We start from the raw sequence: 15,839 nt of genomic DNA, 5'->3' as shown, positions 1-15,839 counted from the left end.
GTGCTGTAGTTCAAACATTTGATAACATTAGAATTCTGCCCGATGGCTATAACATTACCTGTATTGTAGGATACATTTCAATATGTCTCTGCTTGGGTAGAAAAAAAAAAGACCATTTACTTCTATAGGTGTCATGGGTTTGGCCAGGACAGGGTTAATTTTCACCGGACTCCAGGAAGGGACACAGCCAGGGGGTGGGGGCTGACCCCACCTGGCCAAACAGAGCAGGGTATTCCATACCATGTGATGTCACACTGGGTTCCGGTGGGGGGGGCGGCGCGGCGGGAACTCACTCGTGGCTGGGGAGCGCGTGGCGCCGGTCCTGTCCGGGAGAGGGGGTCTGTTTGTGCGAGTTTGTGTCGTATTTTCTCCTTATCTGTATCGTTGTTGTTACTGTTCCCTCTGTTTGCTGCTCTGTTAAACTGCCCTTATCCCGACCAACCAGTTTCTGCCTCTTTCTTTCCATTCTCCTCCGCATCCCGGCAGGGGTACGGGCGGCTGCGTGGCGCTTTTGTTGCCTGTGGCAGACGAAACTAAAACATTAAATTGGCGCCCAGACGTGGGGCGGGGATAACGGCAGGGCTGAGCAGCGGGTGTTAAAACTGCTTTCTTACATTTTGTTAAATTTTGTTATACGCATTTTTCTGTGTTAAATAGTTGCCGGTAAAAATATTTCTGTCTTTGATCAGATGGCTGTGGTTTTTGAATTCTTATTTGCAGTATGTATTCAATGCCGTGCTGTTAATCATCGCTGGGATAAAGATCAGGATGATAATTTTGCTGTACTGTACGATATCGACTTATGACACGATAACATCACTGTGCATGAAATTAGGCTTGTATTTGCATGCGGCACTGCGGTCATTTCCGTACCTCGGATCCGATGTCTTAGAATTTGTTAATAAACGAACCCAGCCTGTGGGGAAAACCAGAGGGGATACCTTCCCCCACTCTTTCTTCCCCCCTCTCTCCCTCAGGCTGGTCCTAACGGCTTTTGAGAATTTCGAGTACCCGTGGGAGGTTCAGGCCAGCACTCTCCTTTTGTTATGCCTCCTGAATGAGTTATGGGTTTTGTTTAGGGTTAAGCAAGTAGTTAAGAACATCGTGCAGAGACCTGCCCCGGGGCTGGATGGCTGTGAGTGGCTGGGTGTGTGGGACAGCATGGGCAAGTACCTAGGGCAGCGGGCACTCCCAGTGTCTTTGAAACTCACCCCTGAACAAGTACAGGATCCGGACAAACTAGTAAAATATCTGCAAAAAGTGTGCTGCCACCCTGGGAACTCCAGAGAGACACAGATCACCGCAACGTGCTGGGGTCTGGCCCACGCCTACCGAGCCTGTTCAACCTGATTCAGTTCCCTAAACGGAGAGGGGGGGGAAACGAAGCTGCAGGCACTGCGACTGGTGCTGCCCCCCCAGCTGGCCCTGCAGCCCCTCCAGACCAGCAGGCAGTCACAGCCCCCGCAACCGGCACCGCCGCTGCCACAGCTGCAGGGTCTGCCTCGGTTTCCCTGGCAGGCACAGCAGCTGCTCCAGCCCCAGCTCCAGCAGCAGGCATCGCAGCTGAGCCCAATAAACAACCTGTGCCAGTAGCAGTTGCCCCTGTAAAACTAAAGAAAGATGCGAAGAGAGCAGATCACTCTGGGAGAGATGACAATGAGCCAGGGTCATCGCGGGAGATAGAGACAGAGATCATCACCCGGTCCCTGTCCCTGGGCGAGCTGCAAGACATGCGGAAAGATTTCAGCCGCCACCCAGGCGAGCACATTGTCACCTGGATGCTGCGGTGCTGGGATAACGGGGCCAGCAGCTTGGAATTAGAGGGCAAGGAAGGCAAGCACCTGGGAGCCCTGGCCAGGGATGGGGGCATTGACAAGGCCACTGGGAAGAAGGAACAAGTTTTCAGCCTCTGGAGGAGACTTCTGTCAGGCATGAGGGAGAGGTACCCCTTCAGTGACAATTTTGTATGTTACCCTGGCAAGTGGACCAAAATGGAAAGGGTTATTCAGTACTTGAGGGAATTAGCTGTGCAGGAGCTGGTTTATAATGAACCAGACGATGAGCAGGTACCCACAGACCCAGATGAAGTCCAGTGCACAGCATCTATGTGGAGGAAGTTTGTGCGAAGCGCACCCTCTTCATATGCCAACTCACTGGCAGTTGTAAACTGGAAAGGTAAGGAGACACCCACTGTGGATGAGGTGGCTGTCAGACTCCGACAATATGAGGAAAGTCTCTCTTCCTCCCTTGTCTGAGCTGTGAATAAATTGTCCCGGCAGTTCCAGCAATTCGAAGAGGATATGACCTACTCCCCACATCTACGGGCCCGCATCTCAGCTATTAGGGGCAAGCATTTCTCTGCTCAGGAGAGGGGATACAGAGGTTACACACCACGGGGCACCCTGTGGTTTTACCTGCGTGACCACGGAGAGGACATGAGGAAGTGGGATGGAAAACCCACCTCAAGTCTAGAGGCACGAGTGCGTGAGTTGCGAGGTAAAGCAGTCACAAAAGGGGATTCTGTTAGGAAAAATGCCTCTCCAGTTTCCAGCAGCCAGCTCTCCAGACCAGGTAGGCAGTTTGATTTTGATTCCGAACCTCTGGAGGGGACCTCCAAGTCATTTTTACAGCAGGTGAGCAGCAAATTCTCTGACGAGGATTAGAGGGGCCCTGCCTCCAGCCAGGTGGAGGAAAGGGACAACTGGGTTTATTGGATGGTGTGCATTCGGTGGCCTGGCATGTCAGATCCACAAGAGTATAAAGCTCTAGTGGACACTGGTGCACAGTGTACTTTAATGCCATCAGATTTCAAAGGGTCAGAGTCCATTTGCATTTCGGGAGTGACAGGGGGGTCCCAAGAGCTGAGTGTATTGGAGGCTGAAGTGAGCCTCACTGGGCAGGACTGGCAGAAGCACCCCATTGTAACTGGCCCCGAGGCTCCATGCATCCTTGGCACAGACTATCTTAGGAAAGAGTATTTCAAGAACCAAAGGGGGTATCGGTGTGCTTTTGGCATAGCTGCTGTGGAGACGGAAGAAATTAAACAGCTGTCCATTTTGCCTGGTCTCTCGGAAGATCCCTCTGTTGTAGGGTTGCTGAGGGTTGAAAAACAACAGGTACCCATATCAATCACAACGGTGCACCGGCGACCGTATCGTACCAACCGAGACTCCCTTCTCCCCATTCATCAGCTGATCCGCCAGCTGGAGAGTCAAGGAGTGATCAGCAAAACTCGCTCACCCTTTAATAGTCCCATATGGCCAGTGAGAAAATCTTCTGGGGAAAGGAGACTAACAGTAGACTACCTTGGCCTGAATGGAGTCACACCACCAATGAGCGCTGCCGTGCCAGACATGCTAGAACTTCAATATCAGCTGGAGTCAAAGGCAGCCAAGTGGTATGCTACAATTGACATCGCTAATGCATTCTTCTCCATCCCTTTGGCAGCAGAGTGCAGGCCACAGTTTGCTTTCACCTGGAGGGGCATCCAGTACACCTGGGATCGACTGCCCCAGGTGTGGAAACACAGTCCCACCATTTGCCATGGACTAATCCAGACTGCACTGGAAAAGGGTGAAGCTCCAGAACATCTGCAGTACATCGATGACATCATTATATGGGGCGACACAGCGGAGGAGGTTTTTGAGAAAGGGGAGAAAATAGTTCAGATCCTTCTGAAAACCGATTTCGCCATTAAGCAAAGTAAAGTCAAGGGACCTGTGCAAGAGATCCAGTTTGTAGGAATAAAATGGCAGAATGGGCAGTGTCAGATCCCAATGGATGTCATCAACAAAATAGCAGCTATGTCTCCACCAACCAGCAAAAAGGAAGCACAGGCCTTCTTAGATGTTGTGGGTTTTTGGAGGATGGACATCCCAAATTACAGTCAGATTGTAAGGCCTCTGTACCACGTGACCCGGAAGAAGAATGATTTTGAAAGGGGCCCTGAACAACAACAGGCATTTGAACAAATTAAACGGGAGATAGTTCATGCCATAGCCCTTGTTCCAGTCCAGTCAGGGCAAGATGTTAAAAATGTGCTCTACACCGCAGCCGGGGAAAGTGGCCCAACCTGGAGTCTCTGGCAGAAAGCACCAGGGGAGACTCGAGGTCGACCCCTGGGGTTTTGGAGCCAGGGATACAAAGGATCCGAGGCCCGCTATACTCCCACTGAGAAAGAGATTCTGGCAGCATATGAAGGCATTCGAGCTGCTTCAGATGTGGTCAGCACTGAAGCACAGCTCCTCCTATCACCACAACTGCCGGTCCTGGGCTGGATGTTCAAAGAGAGGGTCCCCTCTACGCATCATGCCACTGATGCTATGTGGAGTAAGTGGATTATGTTGATTAGACAGCGGGCCCGAATGGGAAACTCCCATGGCCCAGGAATTCTGGAGGTAATGATGGACTGGCCAGAAGGCAAAGATTTTGGAGCATCGCCAGAGGAGGAGGTGACACGTGCTGAAGAGGCCCCACTGTATAACCAGCTGCCAGAAGATAAGAAAGAGTATGCCCTGTTCACGGATGTGTCCTGTCGCGTTGTGGGGAAGCAGAGGAGGTGGAAGGCTGCTGTATGGAGCCCTACACGAAAAGTCGCGGAAACTGCCTAGCGAGAAGGTGAGTCAAGCCAGGTTGCAGAGGTGAAAGCCATCCAGCTGGCTTTAGACAGCACCAGTCAAGAGAAGTGGCCAGTGCTCTATCTTTACACCGACTCTTGGATGGTGGCCAATGCCTTGTGGGGGTGGCTGCAGCAATGGAAGAAGAACAACTGTCAGCGCAGAGGCAAACCCATCTGGGCTGCCCCATTGTGGCAAGATATTGCTGCTCGGGTAGAGCAGTTGGATGTAAAAGTGTGTCACGTGGATGCCCACGTGCCTAAGAGTCGGGCCACTGAAGAAAATCAAAACAACCACCAGGTAGTTCAGGCTGCCAAGATTGAAGTGGCTTAGGTGGATCTGGACTGGCAACATAAGGGTGAACTGTTTATAGCTCAGTGGGCCCATGACACCTCGGGCCACCAAGGAGGAGACGTGACATACCGATGGGCTCGTGACCGAGGGGTGGACTTGACCATGGATACCATCGGACAGGTTATCCATGAATGTGAAACATGCGCTGCAATCAAGCAAGCCAAGCGGGTAAAGCCTCAGTGGTATGGAGGACGATGGCTAAAATATAAATATGGGGAGGCTTGGCAGATTGACTACATCACACTGCCACAAACCCGCCAAGGCAAGAGCTATGTGCTCACAGTGTTGGAGGCCACCACCGGAAGGCTAGAAACCTACCCTGTGCCCCATGCCACTGCCCGTGATACCATCCTGGGCCTGGAAAAACAAGTCCTGTGGCGACATGGCACTCCCGAAAGAACTGAGTCGGACAATGGGACTCATTTTTGCAACAGCCTCATAGACACCTGGGCCAAAGAACATGGTAGCGAGTGGGTGTATCACATCTCCTTCCATGCACCAGCCTCTGGAAAGATCGAGCGGTACAATAGGCTGCTAAAAACCACTTTGAGGGCAATGAGGGTTGGAACTTTCAAAACCTGGGATACTCATTTAGCAACGGCCACCTGGTTGGTTAACACTAGAGGATCCACCAACCGGGCTGGTCCTGCCCAGTCAAAACCTCAGTGCCCCGTAGAAGGGGATAAAGTTCCTGTAGTGCACATGCGGAACATGTTAGGGAAGACAGTTTGGGTTAATCCTGCCTCGGGCAAAGGCAAGCCCGTCCGCGGGATTGCTTTTGCTCAAGGACCTGGGTGTACCTGGTGGGTAATGCGGAAGGATGGGGAAGTCCGATGTGTACCTCATGGGGATTTGATTTTGGGGGAGAATAGTCCATAAATAAATTGTATAAAGTTAATTGTTCAATAACCCTGTCACTGTCTGTTATCACTGTTATAATTGTTATATTTTGTACCAGTAGTAGCATAGTAAGAATTCTCCAGATTAAAGAAGGATGGACTTTTTTTGATGAACACCTAGCAGAGCACAGCGATGATGGAACTGGACCTGGTTTTCAACAACTGGCACCCAGCAACTTCATCAAGATCAACATCTCCTGCAGACTGTGGGCACGGGCCGCACCAGATACATCAGCCGTGAGCTCCGGATGCAGCAAGTGACCGCCCATCACCACACATCACCTCCCCTGCCACGGAAGACCATTACGACAGATGGAGCCCGAAGTCATGGTTTAAATGAACTCAACGGACACTTTAGAGTGATGATCCATAGACTAAGGGAATGATATCTGGAGACAGGAGAAGTGGTGGTGTACAACTGGACAATGGGGGACCTGGGCATGACATAGATTGTATGCAATAAGGGGTGGATAATGTCCTGGGTTTGGCCAGGACAGGGTTAATTTTCACCGAACTCCAGGAAGGGGCACAGCCGGGGGGTGGGGGCTGACCCCACCTGGCCAAACAGAGCAGGGTATTCCATACCATGTGAAGTCACGCTGTGTTGTGGTGGGGGGCTGTGCGGCGGGAACTCACTTGCGGCTGGGGAGCGCGTGACGCCGGTCCTGTCCGGGAGAGGGGGTCTGTTTGTGTGAGTTTGTGTCATATTTTCTCCTTATCTGTATCGTTGTTGTTACTGTTCCCTGTTTGCTGCTCTGTTAAACTGCCCTTATCCCGACCCACCGGTTTCTGCCTCTTTCTTTCCATTCTCCTCCACACCCCGGCGGGGGTAGGGGCGGCCGCGTGGCGCTTTTGTTGCCGGCGGAAGCCAAAACTTAAACAATAGACTGGGCAGAATTGCAAAGTTACAGGTAATATTAACCAGACTATCAATGCTTAAATATTGTTATTCCACTGTAATTACATCTGAAATGAACACACGTCATCAAATTTTGCCTTATAAAACAGATTGATTTGAAGGACTTCTCAAAATTTTGTCCTCTTTCAGTACAAAACGTGTTATTCTATAACATGTTTAGTTTTCTTTCCATGAATTTTACTGTAGGCAAAGCTGGAAGTTGTAACTGGACTAAAGCTAGTTTTTCTCATTTTGTTATCTCACCTGGCCACTAGTCTTCAAAGTTTAACCCGGCAGCCAGCAACAAAGTACCAGACAGTTCCTCACTCACCCCTCCCCTTCCCCACCAATGGGACAGGGAGGAGAAATGGACAGAAGGTAAAACCCATGGATCAAGATAAAGACAGTTTAATAAGACAATAAAGTAAAAACTAATACTAGTAATACTAATACTACTAGTAATAGTAATGATAATGCAGATGCAAAATAAGCTTTACAAAATACACTTTTCTCACCACCTAATGATTGATTTGCAGCCAGTCCCCGAGTAGTGATCGTGGAACCCAGAAAATGCAAATTTCATGAATTTCACAAAACCCTAGAAGAACACCAAACTCCCAGAGAAGTCTGAACTCCTGGACAAAAGAGGATTCAAACTCACAGAAAAGAGCAGAAAGGATTCCTCCCCTCCAGCCAAACCCTGCTTATAAACTGGTATGAAATATTTCCATTGGCCAGCTTGGGTAGCTGCCTGGCTATTTTCCCTCCCAGCTCCTGCACACCTGCTCATTAGCTGAATAAGAGGAACTGGAAAAAGTCCCTGATTTCTTAGCAACAACTAAAAACATCAGTGTTATCAACAGTCTTCTCATATTAAATCCAAAACACAACTCCAGCACCAGGTCAAATTTGGTTTACGGGGGAAAAAAGAAGGAAGATTTTATCTTATGTCAAGTTTTCAGGAGCTCTGACAGACCATAGCTTCATAAATCACTTGGAGTATGTCTCCATAGACATGGACACATAACCTTCTGCTTGAGAACAGCAAATTTCAAAAAAGCAAATGTGCTTTTTTGATTTTATGAGTTGGTAACATAATACATCACATCTTCAGAAAAAGCAGAAATTTATCTATCAGTCTATCAATCTGCTAAGCTGGATATAGAAAGGTATTCAGCTGAAGATTTAAACATATTTTACCTTTTCTTCTTACATGGAAGGCTTATAACAGCCATCTTCTCATGGAAGGACAGCAAGCCACCTTGAAGTTCACATTCTAGATTAAGTAATTGCATGTAAAAAGATATAAGAATTAAATCTGAGGTCGATGTTACTGATTAATAATACTGTCTTTATTTCTTCCAAAAACTGGATAGTCCTGTTTCTTTCAAAACTGTACACAAACAAGTGATATTTGAAAGATAGATTAGGTGATTCTACCCCTTTACTCCACTCTCGTGAGACCCCACCTGGAGTACTGTGTCCAGCTCTGGAGCCCCCAACATAAGAAGGACATGGATGATGTTGGAGCAGGTCCAGAGAAGGGACATGAAGATGAGCAGAGGGCTGGAGTACTTCTCCTATGAGGACAGGCTAAGAGAGCTGGGGCTGTTCAGCCTGGAGAAGACTCCGGGGTGACCTTCGAGCAGCCTTCCAGTACCTGAAGGGGGCCTACAGGAAGGCTGGAGAGGGATTTTTCACAAGGGTGTAGAGTGATAGGACAAGGGGGAATGGCTGTAAACGAAAAGAGGGCAGATTAAGATGAGATATTAGGAAGAAATTCTTCACCATGAGGGCGGTGGAACACTGGAACAGGTTTCCCAGAGAAGGTGTGTCTGCCCCCTCCATGGAAGTGTTCAAGGCCAGGTTGGATGGAGCTCTGAGCAAGCTGGTCTAGTGGAAGATGTCCCTGCTCATGGCAGGGGACTTGAAACCAGATGATCTTGAAGGTCCCTTCCAACCCTTAGCATTCTATGATTCAATGTTTCTATTATCTTGACCAATGTATAGAAATAATTTATATTCTCTTGGAGGGATATTCATGTTTGATGTCATATAGATTATTTATGTTTAATCCAGAAAAAGCTAAAAAAAATGTATTTTTATTTAAATTATGATGTTCATATGTAGATGATTTATTTTCTTTTCAGCAGAATTACAATTCCCTTCCTTTCTTTCTATTTATAGAGATATTTAAATCCATATACAAATAAATATAATTAAACACATTAAGAAAAAATTAAATCATCCTTTGGACTGAGGCGATGAAGACTTTTTGGCCCAAGTCCGATTAGTATTTCAATGGGAAGATAAGGACTGATAGAAAACATAGGTAACTGACTTTTTGCCGTTGTAGCTAAAGATAAAATAAACATTAAAAGGAAAGCAAACAAAGAAAGTAGGAAACAAACAATGCTTCTTTAGAGCTTTTTAATGTAATATATGTAGTAGTAAATTGGACTTGTGTCACGAGTCATGACAATGCTATTAATCCCTCTCAGAATATTCCTGTTTAGGTTGTCTGATGGGAAGGAAGTTTTTTGGAAAGATTTCAAACGTTCCTAGGTGTCTGAGTTTACAGAGCAGAAGAGATTATAGCAATTTGTAGCTGTTTATCAAAATGTACTTGTAGGATACCAACTTTCTGACACACTTGGTAAGTGAGCCTACCAGAGGAGGTGCTTCGTTTAACCTGCTGTTTACTAAGAGAGAAGGACTGGTAGGACATGTGGAGGTCTCAGGCTGTCTTGGGCTTAGCGACCATGAAATGATAGAATTCTTGGTTCAAGGTGACGTAAAGAGGGGGGCCAGCAAAACCACCACCTTGGAGTTTCAGAGAGCAGAGTTTGGCCTGTTCAGAACACTGGTTGAGAAGGTCCCCTGGGAGAGAGCCCTGAAGGGCAAAGGGGTCCAGGAAGGCTGCACATTCTTCAAGAAGCAAGTCTTAAAGGTACAGGAACAGGCTGTCCCCATGTGCTGCAAGACCAACCGGCGGGGAAGATGACTGGCCTGGTTGAAAAGGGATATCTTGCTGGGACTCAGGAAAAAATGAGGGTCTACATCTTATGGAAGACAGGGAGGGTGACTCAAGAGAAGTACAGGGGTCTCGTCAGGTCGTGCAGAGAGTGGCTGCCCAGGGAGATGGTGGATTCCCCATCCCTGGAGGTGTTCAAAAAACCCATAGATTTGGCACTTTGGACATGGTTTAGCAGACATGGTGGTGCTGGGTTGACGGTTGCACTTGAAGATCTTAGAGGTCTTTCCTAAACCTGTGATTCTATGATTCCCTATGATTCTATGATTCCTATGATAGTAATTTTTCCAATGGAAATAAAATTATTTTCCCTGTGTGGCATGACACATATCTAACATATCCTGTGTTTGCGAATAAAAAAGTCACAATATATATGACAAAGCATATCAGTCTAATTGTTCTCTGAAGTGGTGTTGATAAATTAGGATATGTATTCACCTTCACTATTGGAATCACTTGTAGGATCAGCCATGGAGTCGATGAATATATTTCCTCAGTCAGATAGCCTGATTGTATGTGACAGGATTCTGTGGTGTGCAACAGAAGTAAAAACCTTTTTCACAACTGTAGTCTTCTGCTCAAGTAATGAATTTTTCACTTTCATCTAATACATTTATTTTCAGTATGAGTTGTCATTAAGAGTTTAGAAGGTTGCAGTTTTACTTTAATTAGTGTCACCTAATTAAAGTATATTTTTGGAATTAATATTCATCCTAAACTCTCCTTAATCCTGAACTAACTAATATCATTGAAGTCTGCCCTAATGTAGTGTTTTTTAAATAGTGTTTTGTTGTGTTCAGTTTTAAACATTCTAGTCTGGTCCCACCTAAACTATTTTTTTGCCAATGACAACTTTAAGTAGTTTCATTCTAACCAATCTGCACAAATGTGTCACAAACAGTAACGGAAGGTAGTGGATGGTGATTAGAACTGGTTCTCTCACTTAATAGTTGTAAATCTAGGGTTTTTATTAATCTGCTGAACTCCATCCGACGCTTGTATTGGATACTAGATTTAACTTTTTTCCTCACTGTGTCACTAACACAACAACTTCATTGTATTAGATTTTGTAAAGAGAACTTTGCATAAAAAGTTATGATTTGATTTTGCGAATTAAATTGAGAGCTAGAGATGCTATTAGCAAGGAGTTAACGTTCCAGCATTCTAGGAAGAAGTATAGCCTCTATAGAAAGTTATGAATGCAATTAAAATAGATATCAGCCTGCACTCTAGGAGGCCAACAGCTGGGAGTCTCGAGCTGAATAGCAGGACTTTGTTATAGGTCAGTCTTGCTGTCACAGGTTAGAGTGAGTCCTGGGAAATGCAACAAGAAGTGAGACAGAAACTGAGACTCAACACAAAAGTGAAATCTCTGATATATCTGAACATGCTATCCATATGTTCTCTGCTACCTTATGTGATACACAGGTTGTAAATCACTTCAGTATATCCTTGACAATTACAATTCATGTAAGAAGTACACTGGTCAAAATGAAGAAAAACATTGTATAACCTTTAGATAAGGCACAATACTTCATCATTGTTAGCGGAAACTCTTATAGAAAATTAAATAAAAGAATGATGATTATGTTTATTAGAAGGATCAGCTTCTGTGTTAGACATTTTACTTCTTAACTCTTCTCATGTCGTAGTAATTTGAACTGCTATTTGAAAGCTATTATTCAAACTGAAGATGAAAAAAATGTGGTGTTAAAATAGTGAATGCTTGACTTTATCATGTATTTGCAACTCTGCTTTCTCCTGCTTTTCTGCTCCATTATTCATGTGTGTATTTAAATGTATTGTCTTTCAAACAGTGCTGCCATCCTCAAACATGTCTGCTAAGCATCTCTTGCACTCACACCATACAAATAATACATAGAGGCAAAAAACTTTCGTAAACAGAGAAGTAAAAAGATTTAGACAGAAGGATCCATTTAAATAATAAACAAAAAGGTAAAAACCTCAGTATTGTGGATGAAAAAGGTGGACTTCTAAGGACCTTAATTTTTTTAATTGGGACTGTACTCAGTATTACCATTCCACAGCATTAACTATAAAAGCTTAGTGCTATGCAGGTACAAGAATTGGTGCTGATTCCATTAGTTGCCAGTTATTTCATTTCCACAGTTTATAATTCAACCTAGTGATGAATCCCATCTCTCTTTTTTCAAGCTCAGTGACAGCACTAGTGAGAAAAGTTCAGTCTGCGTCATACTCCTTTACTTCACAGACCATTCTTTAACCACAGTCGCAGAACCTTCTCAGTGTTTTATTGTCTCTGGTAATTGTAATGATCTGTTTTTCCTCCATCCCCTCTCTCGAGCATTCTGAATATTTGCCAGGAGCTCTGTAGTGCAGATAAATGCACATCTGCAGATCGTTCACTTTTGGAACAATGTGAACCATTTAATGTTTGCCTTAAATCAAAGAAACTTATAGTGGGCTAGACCTTTGAATTAGCGTATTATCCTGGTTGCAGCCAGGATAGGGTTAATTTTCACCAGAAGCCGGGAGGGGACACAGTCAGGCTGGCTGACCCAAACTGGCCAAACAGACGGTGTTTGATACCATGTGCCGTCATGCTGGATTCTAGGTGGGGAGCTGGCCAGGGGGAAGTGAATCATGGCTCGGGTGTGCGCTGGGCATTGGGTGGTGAGAGTTGCTCCATGCATTTCACTGTTTGTTTTGTATATTCTTCTTATCAGTATTGTTGTTGTTACTGTTTGCTTCCTCCGCCATTCTGTTAAACTGCCCTTATCCGGACCCACAAGTTTTTTGCCTTTTTATTCCTTGCTCCTTCCCAACCCAGTGGGTAGAGGGGTGATGGAGTGACCTCATGGTCCTTTGTTTCCAGCCAGGGCCAAATCACGACAGTCTATTTGGTGCCCAGCATGGGGCAGTGATAGCAGCAGGGCTGAACAGAGTGTGTTAAAAGTACTGATCCTTCAGTATGTGTTCACTGTGGTACTGTTAATCATCCCTGGGAAAAGAATCAGTATTACGATTCTGCGGTACTGTATAATATCGACTTATGATACGACAACATCACTAGGGATGAAGTTAGGCTTGAATCTGTGTGCAACATTGCAGTCATTTCCATACCTCAGGTGCTATCTCTTGGAATTTATTAGTAATTAAAACCAATCTATAAGGAAAAAAAGAGGGGACACCTTCCCCCACTCTTTCATCCCTCCTCTGCCCTGCAGGTTAGTCGTAATAGCTTTTGAGAATTCAGAGTATCCGTAGGATGCTCAGGCCAGCACGCTCCTATTGTGCTGTCTCCTGAATGGCTTTCTGATCTTGTTTAGGGTTAAACAAGCAGTTAAAAACATCGTACCGAGATCTGCCCCGAGGCTGGATAGCTATGAGTGGCAGGGTGTGTGTGGAATAGCATGGGCAAATGCCTAGGATGATGGGCACTGCAGGTGTTTTGGAACTTCACCCCTGAACAAATGCAGAATCCTGACAAACTAGTAGAATATTTGTAAAAAGTGTGCTGCCACCCTGGGAATTCAAGGGAGACACAAATTATTGCAATGTCCTGGGGTCTGGCCCACACCTATGGAGCCCTGTTCAGCATTATTCAGTGCTCTCAAGTGGAAGGACGGGAAAACAAGCCAACAGGCACTGCGGCTGGGCCACAAAACTAACCCGTGCTGGCATCAGTCGCTCAGTAAGACAGGACGATGAACCAGGTCCATCACGAGAGCAGGAAGAAGAGGCACGGCCAGAGACAGTGACCTAATCCCTATCCCTGAGTGAGCTGCAAGAGATGCAGAAAGATTTCAGCCGCCATTCAGGCAAACACATTCTCACCTGGTCGTTCCAGTGCTGGGATAATGGGGACGGTACCTTGGAATTAAAGGGCAGGGAAGCCAAGCAGCTGGGATCCCTGGCCAGGGAAGCTGGCATCGACAAGGCACCTGGAAAAAGACACAAGCTCTCAGCTTCTGGAGGCGACTTCTGTTAGGTCTGAAGGAAAGGTACCCCTTCATTGAAGGTGATGTATGTTATCCAAGCAAGTGGACCACCATGGAGAGAGGTATTCAGTACTTGAAGGAATTAGCCATGTGGGAGCTGGTTTATTCTGACCTGGAAAAAGTGCAGTTACCCAGACACTCGGATGAAGTCAAATACATATGACCCATGTGGCGGAAGTTTGTACGGAAGGCACCATCCTCATATGCCACCTCATTGGTAGTAACGGACTGGAAAGGTGAAAAGGCACCAACAGTGGAAAAAGTGGCTGTCCGACTCCAGCAATATGAAGAAAGCCTCTCCTCCTCCATTGTCTCAGCAGTGGAGAAATAGTCCCGGGAGGTCCAGACAATCAAAGAGAATATGTCCTGCTCCCCACCTATATAGGCCAATATCTCAGCTATTAGGAGTAATCGCTTCTCTGCTCAGGAGAGAGCATATAGAGGCTACACATCGCGGGGCACCCTGTGGTTTTACCTGCTTGACCACAGAAAGGACAAGTGGAAGTGGGATGGAAAACCTACCTCTACTCCAGAGGCACGAGTGCGTGAGTTGTGAGGTAAAAGAAGCACAAAAGTGGATTCTGCTAGGAAAAACGCCTCTCCAGTTTCCAACAAGCAGTTCTCCAGACAGTGTAGAAAGCCTGATCTTGCTTCTGATTCTCTGGAAGAGACTTGTAAGGCATTTCTACAGCAGGTGAGTAACAAATTCTCTGACCAGGATTAGAGGGGCCCTGCCTCCAGCCAGGTGGAGGAAAGGGACAACAGCGTTTATTGAACGGTGGGGATTCGGTGGCCTGGCATGTCAGATCCACAAGATTATAAAGCTCTAGTGGACACTGGTGCACACTGTACTTTAATGCCATCAGATTTCCAAGGGTCAGAGTCCATTTGCATTTCGGGAGTGACAGGGGGGTCCCAAGAGCTGAGTGTATTGGAGGCTGAAGTGAGCCTCACTGGGCAGGACTGGCAGAAGCACCCCATTGTGACTGGCTCCAAGGCTCCGTGCATCCTTGGCATAGACTCTCTCAGGAGAGGTTATTTCAAGGACTCAAAAGGATATTGGTGGGCTTTTGGCATAGACACTTTGGAGACGGAAGAAATTAAACAGCTGTCCATTTTGCCTCTTGTTTCGGAGGATCCTTCTGTTATGGGGTTGCTGAGGGTGGAAGAACAACAGGTGCCAATCGCAACTACAACAGTGCATGGTGGCGATACCGCACCAGCCAAGACTCCCTGATTCCCAACCATAAGCTGATCCATTAACTGGAGAGTCAAGGATTGATCAGCAAAACTCACTCACCCTTTAATAGTCCCATATGGCCAGTGAGAAAATCTTCTGGGGAAAGGAGACTAACAGTAGACTACCTTGGCCTGAATGAAGTCACACCACCACTGAACACTGCCGTGCCAGGCATGCTACAATTTCAATATCAGCTGGAGTCAAAGGCAGCCAAGCGGTATGCCTCCACTGACATTGCTGATGCATTCTTCTCCATGCCTTTGGCAGCAGAGTGCAGGCCACAGTTTGCTTTCACCTGGAGGGGCATCCAGTACACCTGGAATCGACTGCCCCAGGTGTGGAAACACAGTCCCACCATTTGCCATGGACTAATCCAGACTGCACTGGAAAAGGGTGAAGCTCCAGAACATCTACAGTGCATCAATGACATCATTATATGGGGCGACACAGCAGAGGAAGTTTGAGACAAAGGGGAGAACGTAGTTCAGATCCTTCTGAAATCCGGTTTCGCCATTAAGCGAAGTAAAGTCAAGGGACCTGCGCAAGAGATCCAGTTTGTAGGAATAAAATGGCAGAATGGGCAGCGTCAGATCCCAATGGATGTCATCAACAAAATAGCAGCTATGTCTCCACCAACCAGCAAAAAGGAAGCACAGGCCTTCCTGGGTGTTGTGGGTTTTTGGAGGATAAACATACCTAATTACAGCCAGATTGTAAGGCCTCTGTGCCACGTGACACGGAAGAAGAATGATTTTGAATGGTGCCCTGAGCAACGACAGGCATTTGAACAAATTAAACGGGAGATAGTTCATGCC

Source organism: Opisthocomus hoazin, chromosome 1 (assembly GCF_030867145.1).
Source record: "Opisthocomus hoazin isolate bOpiHoa1 chromosome 1, bOpiHoa1.hap1, whole genome shotgun sequence".
Taxonomy (NCBI): Eukaryota; Metazoa; Chordata; class Aves; order Opisthocomiformes; family Opisthocomidae; genus Opisthocomus; species Opisthocomus hoazin.
Note: the sequence above shows the minus strand (reverse complement) of the source record.